Source organism: Platalea leucorodia (genome assembly GCF_965183815.1).
Source record: "Platalea leucorodia genome assembly, chromosome: 20".
Taxonomy (NCBI): Eukaryota; Metazoa; Chordata; class Aves; order Pelecaniformes; family Threskiornithidae; genus Platalea; species Platalea leucorodia.
In genome coordinates this window covers 4,112,650-4,129,568 of record NC_138842.1, presented here as the reverse complement: position 1 = coordinate 4,129,568, position 16,919 = coordinate 4,112,650, and the positions used below count along the sequence as shown (strand labels likewise).

At 42.9% G+C, this 16,919-nt stretch overlaps 1 protein-coding gene across 1 annotated transcript in view; it reads left to right on the top strand.

The window, feature by feature from the left end:
- Positions 1-357: 357 nt before the first annotated feature.
- The window catches only part of B3GAT1 (beta-1,3-glucuronyltransferase 1), a 66,007-nt gene continuing 49,445 nt past the window's right edge, over positions 358-16,919 (top strand). The window contains exon 1 of the mRNA XM_082330618.1: positions 358-382. The gene's annotated coding sequence lies outside the window, so the exon portion shown is untranslated. The remainder of the gene's footprint in view (positions 383-16,919) is intronic.

The window sequence follows — 16,919 nt, the reverse complement described above, 5'->3', positions numbered from 1 at the left end:
TTGGATTAGCTGTTGAATAGTATGCGTCTGTTTGATGTAGTGTGGTAGTTTCATTAGATAATATTTCTCATTAAGGAAATATCACAAATTAATTAATTTGTAAAAAGACTGAACGTTTTGTTAATAATGCTTTGGATTTATTTGGTACCTTTTACGTAAGAATCTTGGAGTGCTCTGCAGAACTGAATTAATTAATGATGAAGTTGCATTTTCTATCATACAAGTGTGATCTTGGCACCTTTGGGACTACAGCTTTTTGTTTGTCCTTTAAACAGGGTATTTGGACCCACCCCTGGCAGATGCTGGGTACCATCATCACTGAGTGACGCAGGAACTCGCTGACCCTTTCATGGCCTTGGGCGCACCACGTTTTCATCTCACCGTAAGTGTACTGACCCTTGCCTTGCAGAATCTTTCTAGGGACGCTTTCCAAGCTATTTTTCTGTATTCTTTCACTGCCCAGAAATGTCGTCTTTTTGTGAATAGCTAGACCACAGCGAGGGTATGGTTTCTGCTAATGTCCTTACTTGTTCAAGTAATGCAAGACTGCTGAGAAAGTGGACTGGAAAGAGTTGAAGTCCTAGCTCCCAAAGTAATAGGAAATGCCCAGTATTCAGAATTGCCGTATCACCTCTATATCCTTGGTCTGAATGCCGCTGTGCGAGTACTTTCCCCTTCTGTCCCTATGCATGAAAGGTTCCTTGTGAACAGTTTGGTTTGGATATTTAGCCTGTGTTATGTTATGCTTTGCTAAGTATGTGAACAAGATCTGCAGACAAACTGAGCCCACAGGCTGAGATTAGGCTTGACTTCTCTTCCAGTGGCAGGGGGATTCTCTGAGCTTGGAGCAGTATGTCTCATATCCTGCTGCCAAAAAAAGTGAAAAAGGACATGTGGCCAGTATGAGTTTCCCTGAGATAATTTTCTTTCAACTGACACTGCCGCCTTCTTATTTGCCATTTTGTGAATGGGATTGAATGCCTCTGTTTCACAAAAAAGAAATGGCTGTTTCTCAAACCCTTACTCCAAAGGCTAGAAACAATCATTCTTCATTGTAGACCAATCTTTATAATGTGTAAATTATCTTGTGTCCATTACAATCAGTTAAAAATCTAGCATAGATACATCCACTGTGGCTGGGGAAATTTGAACACATTTGCAAACATCCCTTGTCTGCAATGGAAACAATAGGCTAAGCACAGCTGCCTGGAAATAGCTCAGCCACCAGTGAACAGCTGCAGCTTTTCTGAGATGACATCTGTGAAGGTACTGTGGCAGGGCATCCAGACAGTTTTATGTGACGAGAATACCCTCTACGTTGAAATGGTGTGTAAAAGCCCAGGCACCTTTAGGAGCTACTCTGGACCTTTATCAAAGAGTGAAATGTGTTCCGGAGATCTGTTGAGGCTGTGTTGTTCTGTCTTATGTGATCTTGGTAGCTCAACTGCTTTGGAGCTGCAGAGCTACTGTAATACACAGGTTGCGTGCAATGGAAATTGAAGATGAGATGGGAAATCAGCCAAAGAAAACAGCCAAAGTTTCAATACGAAAAGCACCCAGAATTTCAAATGTCCACCAGAGCAGGATTTTTTCTAGTGCCAAGAATGTCTGCTGACACAGGGGTAAAATAGATAAGAGAAACGGGGCTTGGAAGAGGCTAACCCTGATTGTTTTCTGACTCCCTGTGCTGGAGTACACGTATTGCTCTGGGAAAGGTAACTCCAGCCGCACCGCGTTAGTGTGTCAGGGAGTCAAGCCCACTCTTCTGGAGTGCAGGGACTCCTTGGTTGACCAACATTTTTGCAGTGCCTTTTAGTAAAGAGCTGTCGCAGCCTAGGGAGGAGCTCTGAAAAGCCTTCTATTTAGGGGCCGTTCTGCATGCACGTCAGCTGGCATTTCTGTTCCCTTTGCTAACCGTGCTGCAGGGGCCCTCCACATGAAATCAGGATCTGCGTTTCTCCAACGTTCATATTTTCTGCAACATCTACTCCCTCGTCCCTTCCCTACCCTATGTGAAGTGAGGGCTTTCCACAGCAGCTGAAATCACAGAGTACTGAAGAGGGGTCTGAGTTGTCTGAAGTGTCTCAGTCAGGTCAAAACTGGGAAGAGGCAGTGAGAATCCAGGCAGAAATGCAGGATTTTTCTAGGTCATTTGTACCTACTTGAAAATGACAAAACACACAGGTATGCCTGCACAAATTAACGGGAAAAAAAGAAAAAATCCTCCATGGCTGTGAAAGACAAAGATGCCACCTGTGAATTAAGAAATCTTTGGCATGCCCATCTCTGGAGGCTGTGTTGGGGAGAGGTATGCTTGCCCTCTGGTTACACTTTTTCCTTCACGTTTGGTTTTACCCACTCTGAGACGCAGTATCTTTGGCAAGGTGGATTTTTAGTGGGATTTGGTAAGGCTCTGCAGGCAAATTGAACCCTTCTCCTTCTTCCACTGACAATGCTAGCTAATCTCTTGCAGTCTTCCACAGAAGTATCATGCTTTAACCCTTGCTCAGAAAACTGCGAGGCAGTGATTGCCACACCAGGACTGATTTTACAATAGAACATTTTCCAGGGCATGTTTTTTAATGAAAATACTTTTCCAAGGACCCCTGCTACTAAAGAGATCAAAGAAAAAGCTTAGCTGAGGCAAAGGCAGTTGAAAGCACGCATGTCAAATGACTGTGAACAGAAATTAGCAAGGAGAGTGAGGACTACTCTGAAAATAATTTGTATGCCTGGTATAACAAGAGCTGTGCAGTTTTATTAATTATTCCTAAAGCAGTTTTTAGGAAATACCCTTTTTTACCTACTTGCTTTCTGGTTCTTGTTTCAGCCACAGCTAACAGGTTCTCTTTGGTTTCCTTTCCTCAGGGAAGGGGCTGTAATTGAAAGAAAGAGGAGAATGAATTAAATAGATCTACTTTGAAAGTGAATTGTAGCTTTTCAGGTTTTCCAAACTCATACAAGCTGCCCATGAGATAAAGCTTTTGCATCTGTGGGAGAGAAACAACTGGATGGCCAGGCCAGGAGAACCACTTCCAGTACATTTCAGCCACACTTTCTAAATTAAGTGTCTTAAAGATTCCATTTAGATTCTGTCAGGCAGTTTCTGGGTGTTAATTAAATACTGACTGATTATGGAAAACATATTTATGGGGATTCTAGACCTGCTGATGCCTCTAGGAGTATTTTATAACACATCCTACTTAGAAATAATTTTTTTGCATTGATTTTTCTGTACGCTCTTTTCACTTATTTTAAGAATAGTATCATGAAAAGAAAGATATTTCTTTCTTAAAAGTTTTCCTGCCATAACTTCTAATTTCTCTGCTTCTTAGTGGATAAGTAGGAGACTGCAGGCGATAAATCATAAACTTAAGTTAGAAATATTTAGACTGTGGAAATGTAGCAATTTCAATTTAAAAAGAGACATATGAACATTACCTTCTCTTTTAATTTGCGGGGCTAGACACACATTTTGCGATGAACAACCATATTTTTATAATGAGTGTCAGCAAGTTAAGAGTTAAAAGCTGACAGAGAGGATTAGAGATTCAGTGGCTCAAAACATTTGCAAAACCTCTTTGTGGCTTCCCTGCAGGAAAAGCGTTCACGTAAATGCAACAAGTGTGTGTGGAACTCGGGCAATTTATCTTAAGAATATAGTTCCTGTGATTGTCACTGTGGTGTTTCACTGTCAGTAAACAGCTGAGATAACTAGCTCTTCTTTTGAAGCTTCTGCATAATTTCTGTCTGTCTGTGGGTAGAGGGGGAGCCTTTGCCTAACTAATCTAACACAGGGCCCCTGGCTTAGCGTTGTGCTGAACTAGTGACGCTGCTCATGGTGGACCAGTACGTGAGATCCTTGCATAATTCAACTCGAAGGCGTCTGTCTAAATAATACTGTGTAATATACCATACAAAGGACCTCCAGATTTGACTCGTACATAGGAAGTCCAACATAGCACCAACATTTTGCTTGAAACTATTAAAACTGAGATTAGGAACACACTCCAAAAGAACAGGAATGGCAAACAAATACGACTGAAACCGAAATAGATCAAATACAACTCTCTTAGGCTGGCATTTGCCCAAGAAAGCCAGGTGAACAACTTGACTTTGCAAAAAGCATCGAAGGTCGTCAGAGACACAGTTTAATGTTGCATCAAAGGAAGCGTGACCTCTTCCGTACGTACAGGTTCCTTGAACATCACGTTGCGCTGCAGATGGCCTGGTTCGGGGTCCAGATGAGCAATGCAACCGGCTGAATCACAGAGACAACTTGATATATCATCATTTGGCTTTTATTTAATACACAATAACATTGCCTCTAAGCCTAAATTAATTGCACAGTAGTACATATGAGTCACTTAATTGTAATTGTTATTACCTTAATTTCTACAATTACAGTGGATAAACAACAGTACTTCATTTTCCAAGTGATGTGGCTTACATTTATAGCATGTTTTCTTTCTACCTTGCGCATTTCTCATAGCAATTCTCTAGAAAACATACGTAATGTAAATCCTCCCTAGCAGAGGATTCTTTAGTATTGTAACATGTTGTGTTAAGAACTTACCCTGGGACATGGTGGCTGATTAACACCAACCTGCCCTACTAGGCAACAGCTCCGGCTAGTAGCTGAGGAACCAGTGTCAATAGCTTACACTCGTTTGTCTTCTTTCAGTGGCTGTACCCCACAGAGAGGTTTATAAATCCACTGTGCCGTCAGATTTATAGTTTTTCCAGACATTGTCCTTTTTTTTTTTACTTTGAATGGTAAATATATATTTTGTAGATCTCCTGGTCCTGGGTTCGGTTCTAGTAGATGATTGAGCCAGGAGCGGTGTTTCCTCGTGACTGAATGGGACAATGCCTTTCCAGCAGCAGAGCTCTAGAGAGGCATCACAGCTGCTGCACACATGCAGTTTTGTAAGAGGAGAGTTCACTAATAACCTTAATTCCTGTACTCTCCCTTCAAGCTACAATCCTTTTAATTACAGGCCTGTAACATTTTTCAGTAGTTCTCACTTCCCAGCAAATAGTTTGGCTAATAGTAGCTGTATTGATGGACCTATCTACCAGAGCAGAGAAAGAACCAAAGCTCATAGATTTAAAATGAATGGAGTGTTTACCTGTACATCATTTTAATGGATGGTGAAATTCATTCTCATGATAGACCCATAAATGTCACTTTCTGTCTGCCACAGCAAAATACTTGTGTAACAAATGGCATGCTGCATTAATACCCAACAAGAGGACGTTCAAAGCAGCTTGACTTGCATTACACACGCTAATAAAGGCTCAACCTGGGATTTTTATTCATTTCGTTGGCTCAGGGAGCAGCAGAAACACATGGGTGGAGGTACAGCAACAAGGAAGATGGATGATATGAAGACAAATAAACCAGTCTGGCTTCCCAGAAATGATATCTCTGTTGCGCTTGGGTTTATTCCAGATGCTCTGGTAGAAACAATTCTTTTTTTTTTTTTACCTGTAGCTCCCTCTTCAATTTATACACAACCCACTGTCAGTTTGCTCAGTTAGCCTGTGCTCTGAAAGAACTCTGAGACTGATCAGTTTCTTACATTGATCAGTGGAAACAGCCAGTCACACCTCTGAAATCCCAGTGTCCAGGGAGGCAATGAAATCAAAGCCCCTGACACAGGTGTGCATGAAAGAAGAAACATAGCCCTTTGTTTCTTTACATCCTGATTTGCCACAGTCTTTTAGGACTGAAGCAGTGTCTTCGTGCATGTCTGCAAAGTACTTTGGACACTGTGGGCAGTATGCAAACAGTAAGCATCAAAACATATTCAGCCTTCCTTTTGTTTTCCAGTGTGTCTGTGTAGTTTCTACCCAGGAAAGCCTTTTCTCGGGTTCCCTTTACTGGATTCCCCTGAATTGTGGAGTGGTACAAATATGAAAGCAGCAATACTGCTCATCAGCCTCTCCTAGGCTCAGGGGCTGGTGCGCAATGTAGCAAACAGCGTCACTGTTGCTCAGTAGGGAAATGACCACAGTCACTGTACCGGTACTCAGCTCTGTTTCTGTCCTATTGCTTTTAAAAAAATGCTGTTTGTCTGCCTTGCAGATCCATACTGATGTCTGAGAGGCCTGTGGAATTTCAGAAGGGTGAAACCAAAAGAATTCTTTAGAATTAAAAAGGGTTCTTCAGCAATAAGTCAAAAACTATGTAGTTCTATAGAGATTAGGTCCTTTCTATACCTGTAAATCATCCACTAGACTTTAACAGAGAATAATGTCTCATATAAGGGATTGTAAAAGCAGGTTCAAAATAGAGAGAAAAATAGTCTCTCTCTCTCTCTCTGTTAAGCTTCCCATAAGCAGCTGTCGTCTTGGTATTTTTTTATGTACTTATCACCCTGTGATGGAAAGGGCTGGAAGTTTCATGAGCTATAAAGAGTCCCACCACCACTTTGTGTTTGAGGCTCTTCCTAAGAAAGAAGTCCTGTGAAAGCTTTCTTGGATCAGCCCTTTATCAGTCAAGAAAGGTTTTCATTAAAGATGCCTACCTAAAGAGAACGCTTACTCTTTGTGCCACCCAGCCTTCCCCTGGCAAGGTAGGTGATACATTGGGAATGTGAATGGATTAGGAATCCCTAATCATAGGTACCCAAACTAATCAAAGTGCGATGATTTCCTATTACTCAGTAACAGGAAAGAAGAATTTTAAGAGGACCAGAGTGACTGAGTTGAATCATTCAGTTCACAGAAAGCTCTCCCCTCCCATCCCCAGCCAGTTTTTTGTTATACCTTTGGTTTCTTCTTTCCTCACTTTGGCTTACTTTCAACTCCCCTGTATCTAAACTTTGAAAGGGTAGGCCTCCTGCTATTAAAAAATGCTGCAGCTCAGTTTCCAAGACCTGCTCAGCTCTGTCAATCAATCTAAATGGTTAACTGGGCCTGGATGGACTATTTGCTAATTAGAGTTTTCTGTCTTAGAGAAATGTTTGATAATTTGCATCTTCCAATATAAATATCCCCTGGATACCAGTGCATTAAGCTACAAACACTTTCACAAGAAGAAGCTGCTAGGGACAGAGCTAGGGTAATGCAGAATAGTTTTCCCCTGCTTGCCAACTCCCATGATCAATGGCCATTTTCCTCAGCCTTGGCTACGGCTCAGATGGCCCAGAAGCATCCAAAAGTGCAGTGTTTCTCAGTATTTGGACGGAGTCATATCTTAGGTCTCCATCAGAAAGCCAAGAGCATCTGTTAATCTCTTGAGCACTATCATTGGATCAGGATATACGGCAACTGACAGGCCCTCAGCAGAGATGCGATCTGAAGCGTTCATCTGCTCCTGCTGTTTTCTCTTGCTGAGCTGTTGTGGGAATATGTTTAAGGCAAATACCCTTGCTCCACTCTGATGGCCTATCTAGCTTTTTATGTGAGGAGAGTGGTAATTCCATAGTGATATTTCAGGAAAGCTGGTTCTCTGTATTTAAGAGCTTTGACTTGTGAAGAGAAAGGGAAAATATAATCTTCTTACATTATCATTAAAGGCATCAACTAATCCTGCTGCAAAAGGTGTGATTTGCTGATCGGAAGGAAAAAATTTCTGCTGCATGGGAATACATATTGCCAGCAAATGAATACTTCTTCCCTAGTTCCTCGAATGCTTATCTGTGTCTCATAAATTCTATATCCCTGCCTAGTTAATACAGAATCCTCATGTAGCAAATCCCTTTCTCTAAATATTTTCTTTTTTCACTGCTGTGTAAATTCAGCCTGCATAAAAACAACAAACTAATGATGCTGGGATATAAATGTTCTGCAGATCAGGCAAGAGGTGGCATAGTCAGGTGGGCTAATCATCAGACTGTCAAGGGTCACACACTCAGTTTTTAATTTTGCTGCTGAATTGATCTGCTGCCTTAGGCAAATCACTTCACCTCTTTCTGCTTCATGTTATACCCACAGGGAAAATAAATATCTGTATATCCAGCTTTGCCCCACTCTTTTTAAACTGTGTGTTTACAACAGTTCCATCTATACACATGCAGCAAATCGTCTCTGCTGATAACATGTGCTGCTTCCCTTTCCTAGCGTCCCAGACCTTTGTACAGAGGGCAACCGTTCTCTGGGCCTTCAGCACTCAGTTCTGCAGTGGTTTCAAAAAAGTCTTCCATGGTTTGCATGGACTTTGTATAAGGAAAAAACTGAGCTAAAACGTTGGAGGATGGCTAAAATGCTATTAATAGAAATGGAGTTTCAGGTTTGGTGCAGGTTGTGCAGAATTGTGAGTCAAAGCCAAGAATGCCTGTAGATATGTGTGGGCTGGGGACAATAACAGAGGATTTAGTTCCAGGGAAAGGAGGTTTCACAAGTAGAAAGTACATACAGGCAAGATGAATGCAAAGGGGCTATCGCTTAGAAGGCTCAAGGAGTTGAAGCATCTAATATGCAAATGAGAAATATTATATTAAGAAGCCCAAGGCTTATAGGGGACAGCAGTTCTGCGACAGCAGCTAGAATTGTCTTGGACACGTGGGTTGACCATCACCAAGTGCAAAGTTACAACCAGCTTCTGATATTGCTGTCAGCAGACTTGAGGTTTGCAGCCAGCTGGCAGCACAGGGTAAGTCTCTTATTTTAACATTTATTTTGTGCCAGTGTTTTGCAGTGCATCTGAGTGATTGCTGCACTCTTCGAAAATGAACAAAATTATTTTGGATTTCCCATTTCTTTTTTTTTTTTCCTTAATGACTTGCTTTTAGTTAATGAAACATCCTGCTTCTTAGGAAAGAAAAGAATAGACCATGATTTCCAGCCAAATGCACATGTGTTTGCCAGTGCCTGTCAGCATAATAACCCATTAAAGTTTGTGCATGGATCTGGGCACAGGAAGCTGATTGCAGGATCAGGCCCTGAGACTCCTCACTTGTCTAGCCTTTTTCGTGTGAGATCTGGAATTTGAATTTAGCGCTTACCTGTTGGCCTTTTATCAAGATGTGTGAAAGTGTCGGTTACTCTCAGTAATCTGGGTGGAAATGCCAGGAACTGAACTAGGGACACACAGAGAGGAAATTAAACTTTCTGTAGCTGGGTTTCGTGGTTTAACCCCAGTGGGCAGCTAAGCCCCACACAAGCGCTCACTCACCCTCCCAGCCCCTGGTGGGATGGGGGAGAGAATCGGAAGGGCTAAAGTAGGAAAACTCATGGGTTGAGATAAGAACAGTTTTATAATTGAAATAAAATAAGAATAATAAATTGTAGTCAAAAGGAAAATAACAACAAAAAACAGGAGCAAAAGCCAGGAAAAACAAGTGATGCGACTGCTCGTCACCCGCTGACCGATGCTCAGCCAGTTCCCGAGCAGCGATCGCTGCTCCCCAGCCAACTCCCCCAGTTTATATACTGGGCATGACGTCATATGGTATGGAATAGCCCTTTGGCCAGTCTGGGTCAGCTGGCCTGGCTGTGCCCCCTCCCAGCTTCCTGCTGGCAGGGCACGAGAAGCTGAAAAGTCCTTGACTAGTGTAAGCACTACTTAGCAACAACTGAAATATCAGTGTGTTATCAACATTATTCTCCTGCTAAATTCAAAACACAGCACTCTACCAGCTACTACGAAGAAAACGAACTCTATCCCAGCCGAAACCAGGACACTTGGACTCCACACCTCCATCTTCTGTGCGCTGTGGACACAGATGACTTGTATAATCCTGATTGAAAAGTGGGTAACAGTTGTGATTTAAAAGGAAGGCATCTATTGTTATCTTTTGTGGGTTTTTTAGAAGCTTTTTTATCCCATATGTGGGGACAAAAAGAGGAAGGATGCCTTTGAATAGTGACTGTGTCTTGGAAACATTTTTAAGATCTATTTCAATATAAGCTACAGCATATTTCTAGACAGTATGAACTGCTATTATATTAAAAATGTAGCAGTGGTGTTTTATGAAGGGGAAACATTTTTAATGCAAAAGTAGTGCTATTTTAAAATGAGTTGCTTTTATGAAATGGATGAGGTGGTTTTATTAAAAAAGGCCATTTGGGAGGGAAAACTGTGGCTGTATTTCTGTCCTACAGTATAAGGCAAATCTGCATTTTTTCCTTTTTTGAAAACCAGGGGCTAGGCTCTGATCATTTGGGTTTTCTGTGGAGACAGTTTAGGCTCTGTCTGCACATAAAAATGCTCTGCAGTTTTACGTGAAGGGTGTGGTAGTGGCTGTTGACAATGGTAAGGTGTTTCTTCAGCCCAAATACAGACTGACCTTGTGGAAAACTGTGCTTAGGCAAAGTTTGCATTTAGGATAATTGTAAATTCTTCTCCTCTGCTGTGTAGAAATTGCTGTGATAGCAAGGACCCAGTACTCCAAGGTAAGGAGGGGAGCAATCAAGTATCAAGTGTATCGCCACCAAGTTCAGGGTGCACCTCTCTCTCTGGGAACCGCTCTGCGTCACCACTGCTAGCATCATCACCAGGTCTTTGGGTCTGGTAGCAAAGGGCTTTGCAGCATCCCTGAAGGGGGAAGCGGGCCTTGCGATGGCCCAGATCTTGAGCCACAAAAGCAGATATCATTGCTGATAGTTATCTGACGATGAAGCCAGCACTGCATTCCTCCTGCAAGAGCCGTGAGGCCGGATGCTTTCAATCCAGGCATGGTAATTTGCTATTCTTGCTATTGCACAGAAAGAGAAAGCTGCACAGCAGGTGGTTGGTGCAGTTAAGGTGGCTGGCTAAGGCTCCTAGTCCTAGCCACAGGCTCATCCTTCCTGCCCAAGGCGTGCTTCTGCTTGAGGGGAGGAAAGCATCACCCCCGCTTGGCCTTCAGCAGGCGTGCCAGCTTAGTACATCTCCACAAGAGGCTTGGAAACATAAACACTGTGTAATTTGGTTAAGTGGGAAGAGAAGACAAACTCATCATAATAGCTCAAAATAAGAAACCCAAAACCAACAATCACCCCGAAAACAACAAATAACAGCTGCTTTTTTTGCAGGAGCAGCAACGGCCAATTTTCCTTCTCGTAAAAGAGAGCAATGATGTGTGTTTTCTCTCTGAGCATGTTGCAGCTGCAGCCATCTCTCTTGAGCACAGCTCTAACCAAGTTTCCAGAACAATATGATAGATTGTATCTGCATAATCAGAAGAATGCAGGATCCTAACCAAGCCGAACTGCTAATAGGCAATAAAGCCGGGGCACTAACATGCTCACCCCATAAAGCACCTCATCAGTTACCTTTATACTTATACAAGTGCACTGCTTATGGATATATTTTTGGTTGAGTATAATGCATTTGTTCACTCTTTGAGTGACGGGTTTCGAACTGTTTGAACAGAAGTTAGGGGAATGTCTACTGCTTCTCTCCCGTCTCCTGTTGCCTGAGAGCACTCCGCTGTTCCCAGCTACATTGCTGTCACTTGAGACCAGCTTGCTGAACTGTGATTCATAATGCTGGGTTCTCATCTGCATCACCTGTGTGGTTTGTTTTCTCATGAAAAGCTCTTGTTCCTGGAATCACGTTATTTTCCCAGAATCTCAGTGTGCTGCTTTCTCTCCCCCACCCCTTGTCCCCCGTAGTGAGCATCAGATCTTCATGGTTGTGGGCAGAGGGAAAAAGCTTGGGAATGCAAACTCCAAAGATCAAAAAAAGTAAAATGCGGGGAAAATCTTTTCTTTAAGTGCACTTGTTGCACGAAGTTGTGAGTGTAGAAATAACTATGTAGCTGTCATACAGAACTGTGATGCAAATCTGTGCTTACTCAGAATGATCTTGAAGACAGACTGCGGGTGGCACAGGACCAAAGACAGATTTAAACTTTGTTTTCAGAGGTGAAATTCCTCCTTTCCTAAAGTACTATCTTGGCTCATCTTAGGGTATGTAGTGACTTGGTATACGTGCTAGAGAGATGTTGCCAGAGAGGTAATGCTTTACCAGTCCTATGACTGACCTCAGGTGTTATTTCCCTGGTTCTGTTATTCATCCCGGGAAATTTGTGTTATTGAGCAGAGAAAGAAACCATCAGTCCTGTTACATCGTCATCCAACAATACGCTCCATGTAGGAACTCAGTCTCCATAATCACCTCTGTTTCCCGCAGCCAGTAGTGCTGCAGTCAGTGCGTGCAAGGGGCCTGGGCTGTCAGAAAGCACCTTGTCTGCGATGAGCCCAGCAACATGTGCCAGGGCAGTGTTACGCACGTCCCCTAAACGCTGTACATGTGTCTACAACAACACAATCGGCTGGAACTGAACCCTCCAGAAACCCACGTCTGACGATTCCCTGACAAGGAGTGCAGGAGAGAAAGGACGCTCAGGTGCCCAAGGAAATAACTGCTGAATATACATGATCTCTCCTGACCTAAACATCTTAATGTTTCATCACACATTGATGATGAAATACCTTTTTTCCCCTCCACAAATCTTCAGTTTCTAGCGCTGCACGATTGTATGAGTATCTCAGCTTTCCGTTCAAATTAAGACCATAAATAGTTACGTAGATCAACTGGTTGCAGATAGAGTGTGCTTCAGGTTAAGTTTCTATAATTGCTGGAGTTGAAAGGCAAAGGAAAAAAACTCCTAGTGTTTGTTTTGTCTTTAATCATGCCTTTACAAAGTCAGTTTTGTGACTCCCTGGGGTTTAGCTGGATATTTTTGCACATCTAAGAGAGGCGGTGTTGCTTTCCCCCTTCCCTCTCCATTATTCGTCTATTCCTTTGTGTCAGGTCCAGCTTAAGTTGTGAGCATTCTCTGGGCTGTGGTGATAATTATATTTATTCCTCTGAGATGGTTTTCATTGGATTTGCAAACAAGACAGAGCCTCTGAGATCCTGCTGTCTTTGGCCCTCTGATAGCTTTTGAACCATTTGCAAATTTCAAACAAATTTCTCCAGAGTGTGTCAGTCTCAAAGAGAATGTTATTTTTATTACCCAAAGGGACTGGCAAAATCCTATATTTCTATAGGCTTCGTGAACATAGGTGGCCAGAGAAAAGACTGTTAATCCCACTATTGGGGCCTGCACTATAAGGTCACCCTTGTTAGAAACCAGGATCTGTGTGGGAGACATTGCAAATGTCCCAAGAACAGAAAAAGCTGCTTTGTGAGAATGCATCTCGCTAAAAAACAGCGCCTAAACCTCGATCCATTTCTGTACGAAATTCAGGGTTCTCTGGCTCTGCTGCTCACAGAGTCACTCGAGTGTTAAGAGGCTTATATATTTAGCTTATATATTTACATGGTGTTCCTTTCACTGTTTAAGCAATATAACTGACATCTATCACATTATTTGTTTTCCCCTACCCTTGAGAAAGGAGCATCTGAGGACTGGCAGTAGTATAAATTTTGCTGTGTTTCAGATAGAGAAGGCAATGTCCGAGAAACACACCTTGTGTCTGGCGTTTTCAAAGTGCTGAACACTCTGATCACTTCCCTTCCTGGAGACAGAGATGCTTCTTGGGTGCATGATTCAAGTTATCTTAATGTTTTAGTCTCTTTTACATCTAAATGAGCTGGTACAGCATACCCTCTGGGATTAGCACCGATGACCTCATGTCTGGAAGAGCACAGTGCACCCTGTTCGTCTGCTTCCAGCAGGAACAAATGCACTTTCGGGATGTTTTGAGATTTGATTTTCAGTGGTGCTCTGTACTGAGCATCTTCATTTAAAAAAAAAAAAGATGTGCAGAGCCTTATACGCCCAGTTTTCAAGGGATCAGGAGAGTCCCAGTTTCCTGCATGAGAAAAAGGTAGGCACTGTGTGTAGAACAATTAAATACTCTCTTCCTTTTAAATGTGCATCTAAACCAATGAGATACCTCTCTGAAAAACGCTGGAACCTCATCAGCTATCTCCTTCACCACATTTCAGTAAACTCTGAGGGCAGACAAAAGGCCTCTTGCGGTGTGAGTTGGGAAGGGACCCTCACCCTTCCCCCAGCTAGCCTTGCAGCACAAGGACAGTCATTGCTCTTCTCTGTCAGAAGATCTAATTCCTAATTTAGGAGGTAATTCTAGTGCAAATTAGCGCGCCTTGCAGATAGAATTAGAGTCTGTGTGATGATTTGGAAAATACAATCAATTTACTCCAATTGTTTGTACATGTCAGATCTCTCCAATAATGAAGAATTTACTCCTCGTGCATGAATACAAACAATGAGCTATTAGCCACGCGAGATGAGAGAGCCTGTCAGAAACAACAGTCCCAAGATGCGATGGGCTACGTTTGAACATCACTGAGGATATGCCCAGGTCTGTGCCACAGCTTTTAGTGCACCAAATCCTGCCATGTGCAGAGGTTGCGGGTTTGAAGCGCTGTGTGTGTGAGGAGGGTGACTCCTCCTAGCTGGGGGATGAAAACCTACTCCCCTGCCCAAAATAATGTGGGAGGAGGGTAAAGGCAAGGCGCTCAATCCTGCTGCTACAGCAGGGGAAGAGAATCCAATGCTGGGCTCTGGCTGGCACTGCCTTAGAAAGGGGGATCGTCTCCTACCCCTGCCACTGAGCTCTGCTCTCGCAACGTGGCTGGAGCGGCCCTGTTACCAGCCATGGGCTCCTCCACAGCTTCTGCACTCCCCAAAGACGTGCTCTGCCTCTGGAGCTTGTAAAGAGTGCCACTGTGCAACATCTTTGGAAGTCCCATTTGGGACTTTGCTGATGCAGCCGTTATTAGTAGTGTAGGTGTGGTTTCTCTGTTGCAGTAATACATTTTTTGAGATTTTGCCCTGTGTGGAAGACAGACTGGATCTTCAGCTGCTATGGATTATTTCTCAATATGGTGATTTACATCAGGTGCTCCTACCCCTTTTAGAGCCCTTACAGACTATCCCTTTGTTCCACATCCATCCAGGACTCATTAGAGGGTAAATGGAGAGTGACTGTTGATCTAATCCTTAATTTTTGGTCTTTTCATGTCTGATCTAAACAGCGTTTTATGAAGCAGACAATATGCATATTTCATTAAATTCTTTTCAATATCTGTTTAATTGTGAACGCTCTCTGTGAGGCTATGAGATGCTTACTACTCCTTGTGAATCATTTGAGCTAACAACTGAAACTGAGAAACTGATAACGAACTTCTGAGTGCTAAGCCTTCTTCAGTCTCATGCTCCTCTCCCTCTTCCCTCAGAAACTAGCTCTTTTGCCTGGGTCCAGGAGCGAAAGTCTGGCAGCCAGACCACCAGATTTCTTTCCAGAACAGTTTCAGGTCTGATTTTTGGCTTTGGGCAGTTTCTAGCCCCCTTTCTGTCTGATACTTCCCCATAGTTTGTGCACCTCCAGAGTTAGGAGAATAAGTAGGTCATGTAAAACCTCATTCTTGTAATATTGTACTGAACTGCTTGCTGCCTCCAACCTGGATTACCTGCTGTTGTTTCCAAAAGGGCAGTTCGGCAGGTCAGTTTTTCTTTAAGTCAAATGACAGGGAAAAAAACGGATCTGAGGTCTTGGTGTCTCCTGAAGTCCCAGGCAGTTACTATGCAAACTTCCTGGCGCGCTGCTGGCTACATGGTATTTTTTCCTGAGTGTTGGTAATATGGTAGCTTGTAAAACGTGCTCGACCTTCCTCCTCTTTAGAGACATGGCTGAGGAATCTTGGCTGTGCCAGAGAAAGGCCATTCCCAGGAGAAGGTTCCATTTAATCCCCATGGTGCCTACTGGAAAAGGTGACTGCTTTAGCAGGGGCCCATGCTGGCTTCTGGGGCTGGAGGCCAGGATGCAGAGGTCACCTCTGTGCTGACTCCAGGTAGGAGATTCTAGTGGCTGTAAATTACTTAGGCATACAGATGTTTAAGCATATGTATCCTATCGCTGGGGCCAGCCTTAATGCTGTGCGAAATGTATGAGATGGTAAAACCTACATTATCTGGGATTTAGGATGTTTGCTCTGCAGAACAAGGGATTAGAGACTAGAAAGCTGAAATGACCATCTGTCTGCAGAAAAAGGACCCTGTGAATTAAAATTTCCATGGTAATTTTCCCTAATCTGCTTGACTTTATTTGGTATCTTCTATCAGAGCGGATGTCCTTGTGCCCCAAACAGTAACAGTTCATTTTCCACCCATGGAAGTTTTCTTCTACTTAGGTCTTTCTCCGAGGAGTTGCAAGGTATTTGTAGAAAGCATTTACTTACCTGTTGTTCTTGGAGTTTCCCATTGTTTGCAGCCTCTATAATCTTAGTGCTTCTAGCACCTTCTGTCTCCAGAGAATGACAGCTGTGAGCGTGCGCCTGGTTTTTGTGTTGCTTCTACATCTAGTATTGAAATGCAGTTGTCTCTGGGGTGGAGTGACTCATGCTGTTGAACCGTATCACAGCACAATAGTTTAGTTCAGGAAGTAAGCAGTAAGACTGCGTGCTTATATACTAGTGTTGTCAATTATTGCGATGTGATTGTGGATCTAATGGTATTTGATGTTTCTCTGAAGAGCCTCTGTTCCTGGAAACATAGGAACCTTGAGCTTTTGTTTTTAAATAAGCTTCTAGGCCTTGTGGCTATAGAGCAGAAATCTCCAAGTGTGTTAAAAGTGTAGCCTACAGATTCATAATCCAGAAAGCTGAAAGCCCCAAGCTTATTAATTTTAAATCTCATTATTTTTAAGAGCAAATTGTATTTCCCTTAAAGTAGCAGAGACATAATACCTGCAAAGAGCCAGCACATCCTTGATTCTGTGGTGGAGCTGTGCACTGTAAAACGCAGGGGCCTCTGCTCACCTAACATAACTGATGCAGAGATGCTTAGAATCTGAAAGAAATAAAGTTCTTTTCTTTGTTTTTAAACCTTTCCTTGCTCTCATTCTTTGGTGGATGTAGTTCTGAAGACAGAGAGCCTGCCTGTGGGAGCTTGATTCTGGGTATCTTCAGCAAAACAAAGAGGTTGCTGAGCACTAATCAGTGCTGGCAAAATGGCTTGCAGTCGTGCTGGTATTAGCATGTGCTCTCCAGAGGCTCACAGGTGTCT